Raw genomic sequence first — 6,000 nt, 5'->3', positions numbered from 1 at the left:
TGGGGGGGGGGGGCTGTTTAAGGGGATGTTTGGAGGATGGAGCTGAGCTGTTGGTTTTGTGTCACTAGCATTAGCATTGCTGGACAGTTTGGCTGTTGTTACCCGCCAGTCTCCATTAGCTTCAAGCTAAACCAACGTGGCTGGTTCTTCCTGCTTTCTGGAGTCACGAAGAAGTGATGGAGGGTCTTTGTGTGAGTCCTTGAAAGGCAACACACTGACGTCACACTGACTTCTTTTTTCTAAATAACAGTATAAAAACGCTGGATATGATATTCATATGAAAACTGCTGTCATGATATTAAATTCCTGCTCGAACTCGTGTGAACATGGACAGGAAGCAGCGAGGAAGAGTCAGACAGGCGGATAATCAGACAGACAGGCAGGTCGCTCTGGAGATGACCGGGGAATCCTGCTCTCTCTGAGCCGGCAGACAGAGTCTCGTCCTCGGCCAGTGCTCCTCCTCCCCTTCCTCTGCCCTGGTTGCGCGCTGGGGGATCCGACGACGTCACACAAGCATACATACACACACACACACACACACACACACACACACACACACACACACACACAAAGACACACACGCCTCTCTCTCTCTCTCTCTCTCTCTCTCTCTCTCTCTCTCTCGCTCCTCTATGCTGCTATTCTGGGAAGTGGCGCTTGGAATAACCCCCGTGTGTGAGTGTGTGTGTCTCCTGATTTCACCCTCTCTCTCTCTCTCTCTCTCTCACACACACACACACACACACACACACGCACACACGCTCACAAACACGAGTCAGACGCGCACATTTACTGCCTGTCTGACTGCAGCAGCAGCGGAGCTCCGGCGGCAGAAATCCGGTCGGGAAGGATTCTTTCCATTTTTACGCGCAACTTTTCCTCCGCCGCTTCCGCCGCCCTCCGCTCCTCTCCTCCTCCTCTCTCCCCGGCGCTTGTGGATTTCTAACAACCGTCCTCCGGCTGCTCCCAGCGAGGTGTCAAGTCAAGCCCGCCCGGAATCGGATCCGCTGTCACCGCTTGTTGTCATCTGTCGCGGCGGCAGCGGGGACGGAGGCGCGCGGCAGGGCAGCAGGTAAAATCTCTCACATTTCACAATGACAGCAGGCTTTTCTGTGCCGGGACGGACATTACGGCACTTGCCGTGTTGTTTAGCTTATAAGGGCACGGCTATGCAGGGGGAATACCCCGGGCACGCGCTGCATTGCATGCAGATTACCCGGGTTGCGTAATATCCTGAGGAATTTGCAGTAGCCTGCACGGACGGCTGGCTGGGGGGGTGGGGGGTGGAGGTAGAAGGTGAGGGGGGGGGGGGGAGGGGGAGGGAAGGGAAGGGGTGTCATGGTTGCGATTTTTCTGCAGTTTGATGTGCAGGACGGTGGAAGTTGACACCTGTGGTGGTCGGAGAGCTGGACGCTCGCGGTGACCTTCCGGCTGCTGCCGCCACTTTACCGCCTCCGAGGGTTTAAAAGGAAGAGTTATTTCTTTATTTCAGGGAGTGACTTTATCTCACATGCACATCATTTGTTTCCTCTGTTTGTGTGTTCGTATGAGAGAGAGAGAGAGAGAGAGAGAGAGAGAGAGAGAGAGAGAGAGATGGTGGGTGGTGCGCTGGCTGGTTCCGGGAATGTTCCATGACGTGCTGCCGTCGAGAGAAGGGCCCCAGCCGGGGGGACTGCGAGCGACGGCCGCTCCTGACTAAAATATCTGTCCTCACTGCATTTCCACATTACAGATTTACAGTCTTACCACATTAAGCAGGAACACCGTAATCCCTCTCTCTCCCTCCGGACGTGTGTTTGTGTGTGTGTGTGTGTGTGGGGGGGGGGGGGGGGCAAAGGTCAGGGGTCAAATGCTTGTGTATTCAACTGGTGGAAGGAAGGGCTCTTGCTCAAGGACACTACAGCAGCGTGATTGAGCTGAAACTCAGGCTGTGAGTAACAAAAGTTTTCACTGGGACGGCGATTATTAGTTCATCATTTAATCCCGGAAGTTAAATATGAACATGTCCATGGTTTAGGCGGTAAAACGCCACGGAAACTTGGGAAAACGCTCGTCCCAGTTTCATCCATCTAATGCTCCAAAGACACATAAATGACAGGGACAGTCAGACAGGTTGGGGGGGTCTCACCGATATCCACCATGACAGTATTACACAACAGACTTCCATTCATTTACTGCATTGTTTGAAAAACGCAAAGATTCCTGATAAAATGACATCAGCAGCTGACATTGAACATTCTCTTAAAAGATCTATTTTTCAATTAGGGCCTGAGCCTGAAGGTACAGGCTCGTTACTACTTTTGTTTCATAAAAATACTAAATGTACATTTGAAGTATTGTAGGTTTCCTGCGCGCTCTCACGTCTCGATCTGTCCTGTCCAGTGCCGGTTCACTCTTTTCCAATGGTTGAACGCTGTTGGATTTTTGGACGACATCCAGGATCAAAGCATTTAATAACTGAGTTGACAACCAAGTCAACATGTCGATATTTTATAGCCGCGTAAAAACAAGTTGATATGATTTGAGTTTATTTAAAAGCTGAAAAACCCCACTTGTAAACACTCGTGGATTAGAAACAGAGGAATTGTCAATGTTCCGAATATTTCAATAATTCCAGTATTTAGTGAGAAGAAGAAGAAGAAGAATGCTGTAACTATTCAAATTTCCCCAGTGTGGGATGAATAAAGTATTCTTATTCTTAATAAGAGGGGGTAAACATCAGCTTCTGTCAGATCAGTGGGGAAGTGTCAGCGTGTCAGATGTCAGCAGAGGCGGCAGCGTTGAGCATGGCTAGCAAACATTCGTCGGCTGATCGGTCGCTTCAGCTCGAAAAACGGATTAAATAAGAGGCATGAAGACGAATCATGAACGCAAACAAAACTGTGTTTTAACTAGAAAATAAGAACAGCAGCCTGCCGTTCAAATTGCAGTGGTGAAGTCAGAGCGTCTCCGGCCGCTGCTGGCGGCTCATCTGTCGGTGGAGGCTCGTTCGGAGCCCGGCTGACACACTAAAGCTGCTATTTTTAGGAACAACGAAAAGCTGCGTGCAGTTGGACAGAAACGCACCACGAAGGAGGGCTGCAGGAGCAGAAGGAGCTCCCAGCCACAGGACGGATCGTTGCAGCGTGTCTTCTGCTGCCGGGGATTTCTGCGGTGAACGTGTGCACGAGGACGCGCACGAGTACAGGCCGACCCACGTACCAGCTGTCCCACTGCCACCTCAGATGGTCACTGTGGTTTACTGCGTGGGAGCGAGTGTCTGTCCTCACCGGTGCAGACGGTGTTCAACTCCTAGCATTCAAGTAGTTCTAGCTGTGTGTGTGTGTGTGTGTGTGTGTGTGTGTGTGTGTGTGTGTGTGTGCGCGCGCGCGTGTGTGTGTGTGTGTGTGCGCGCGCGCGCGTGTGTGTGTGTCAGACCACCACAGCCTGCATGTTTTTTTTTCCAATCTTCAGATCAACTGCGATCTGCTGGTCTTGGCCCTGAGGCGGCAGGTGTGGTACCTGGGGGACGCGGGTTCAAGACCTTTGCTACATGTGACGTGAGAAGTGGGATGATGTGCTGGGGGTCACAGGGGGCGGGGTCAGGGTGCGAGGAAGGACCCACAGGTTAGCACCAGTGTGGCTGAGCACGCTTGGTACCCGTGTCACAGGTTCGAGACCAGGGTACATGACTCCTTGCAGCCTTTGCTACCCCTGTACCCGTTACCATAGCAACAACTGTGTTTACCTGTACGGCAACAATCAGACAAAGGAACATCATCTAAATGAGACGTTCCTATTAAGACGATTTTCCATCATCTTCCTGTTTACACGAGACAGAGGAAGTTCCTCAAATGATGGAAGCCACGCCCACATTACATCACTATGCTTCCTGACTTCGTGCAATTTTGTTATCAGACGGTTTGGAGGTCGTAACAGTTTAGCATTAATCAGGTTACCATTGGATGATTGACAACAGCCTTGTAATTGTAGCCAGTGACAAAGTGACAAGTCGCGCTATCAGCTGGTCGGTCATAGCACGCTGCAGGGCTGAGGGCTGTGATTGGCTGTGGTGAGCCAGCGAGGGGCGGAGCATGCTTCAGCTTTGTTAAAGCAAGCCAAATTGGATCATTACATGTGTTTCAAGGCAGTTTACAACTAAGTTAAGTAAAATACCTCCCAAACAAAGTTCTCCCTGCTGTTGTTGAAGTCAGCATCATGACAAGAATAAACAGTACAAGTACTACAAATGTTTGTTTGAGTACTGTACCTGAATACCTTGAGAGAAACACATGGTAACACAACACTGAGGATGAAGAGGAAGCAACTCAGTGTGTGTGCGTGCGTGCGTGCGTGTGTGTGTGTGTGTGTGTGTGTGAGAGAGAGAGAGAGATCACCTGAGAGCGGAAGAAGAACCTGAGAACACTGATGACTGAGGTCCTGACAGCAATGGCTAAATTATTAACACACACACACACACACACACACACACACACACACACACACACACACACACACACACAGCCTAATGAGTTGATCAGCTTCCTGTCTTTTTAGTTTGGTTAGGAGATGAGAGGAAAGGAAACAAAGATAGGAAAGAAGTGAACATAAAGGGGACAGAATCAAGGAGAGAGGAAACAAGGAGAGGCAACGATGTGAGAGGAGCAAACTGAAGAGAAGGTGATAAAGAAAACAGAGAGAGAGAAGAGGAGAAGCAAGGAAAGAAGGAGAGGAAATAGGAGAAAAGGAAAGACGAGGAAGAGGAGGTGAAAGGACGAAAGGTTTCCAAGCTGTAACAACAGCCGTCTGCGTCTGTTCTCTCAGCTGACACATTTTTCATTTGAAACATGTTGCTCAGTGTGTGTGTTAGTGTGTGTGAGTGTGTGTGTGTGTGTGTGTTGCTCTTGTTGCCAGCTGTACAGACAAATTCTCCATCTCTCTACTCCTGCAACATGGAGCTGAGGACTCCTTCTTCTCCAACTCATTTCACCCCGCATCCTCATCAAGTGCCTCTTAATGCTGATCGCTGTCTGACACACACACACGCACGCACGCACGCACGCACGCACACACGCACACACGCACACTGTCACGATGCCCTGTGGCGTCCAGAAGCAGCCGGCTTGGCGTTAGAGATATAAACGGTTTTTCTGAGCAGGGAGACATAAGATGGCATCGCTATACATCCAGAAGTCTGTTCAGTGTCAACAGGCATCATCGTCACGCTGAGGCAGAGTCTGACTGTTTGACTGTCACTCGCAAAAAAACCCCAACAACCCTTTAATTTTAAAATACGTGGTCAGATTTTTGTGTGAGATGTTAGAAAAATATTCAGAACATTCTCAGCAGATCAGCGATCACAAAGATCCTCTGACCTCGTGGTGACCCGCCGGACTCTGCTGGCCACTCTGATGTTCGTTAGCAGTGCTACAATGAAGGCAGTCACTGCTGTTTCTGTACAATGAGTCATTTGCATAACCAAAGAAAAGATAAAACAGGTAAAAATATCAGAGGATGAAAAGAATCCAAGCTGGGGAGATGGAGACGAAACCCCAGTGGACTTGAAAAAAACAACAACAACAAGAAGTCTGAAAATGAAGATGACAAACGGATGAATGACACCAGAGATGTGAAGCCCTGAAACAAAATGTCAGGTTGTTTGTTTGTTTGTTGGATCATTGTTGTCCTCATGAGAGCTGGAAATGTCCGTCAGAGCTCCGAAACCATGAAGAAAGCAACTCCAGGGAATGAAGACGGCAAAGATCAGGATCAGGATCAAAGATCAGGATCAGGATCAATTCACGTGCTAATCTTGTCTCACCACCTTCTAAACTGATATTGCGCTCGCAACCTACTAGTTTTGAAGGTGCTTTTAACAAATAAAATACAGCCAGCAGAAATTCTCTCTTCAAGCTCACGTGGGGCTGCACGTCTCATTCCAGAGGCTTCTGGCATTAATCGACTAAATTAAAGGGCTATTGTGTAGGATTAGTGGAGATGAAGGTGTGATGAGCGCTCCTC

The 6,000-nt window shown here is 49.3% G+C and overlaps 1 protein-coding gene across 2 annotated transcripts in view; it reads left to right on the top strand.

Annotated features, from left to right (window-relative positions):
* The first annotated feature begins 648 nt into the window (after positions 1-648).
* The window catches only part of hivep2a (HIVEP zinc finger 2a), an 88,725-nt gene continuing 83,373 nt past the window's right edge, over positions 649-6,000 (top strand). For both annotated transcript variants that reach the window (XM_086189514.1, XM_086189511.1), the window contains exon 1: positions 649-1,072. The gene's annotated coding sequence lies outside the window, so the exon portion shown is untranslated. The remainder of the gene's footprint in view (positions 1,073-6,000) is intronic.

The sequence above is a fragment of the Aulostomus chinensis genome, chromosome 20, assembly GCF_037954235.1.
Source record: "Aulostomus chinensis isolate RoL2024-O1b breed Wild chromosome 20, RoL_Achi_v1.0, whole genome shotgun sequence".
Classification (NCBI taxonomy): domain Eukaryota; kingdom Metazoa; phylum Chordata; class Actinopteri; order Syngnathiformes; family Aulostomidae; genus Aulostomus; species Aulostomus chinensis.
Note: the sequence above shows the minus strand (reverse complement) of the source record. Positions and strands in the feature narration are given on the sequence as shown.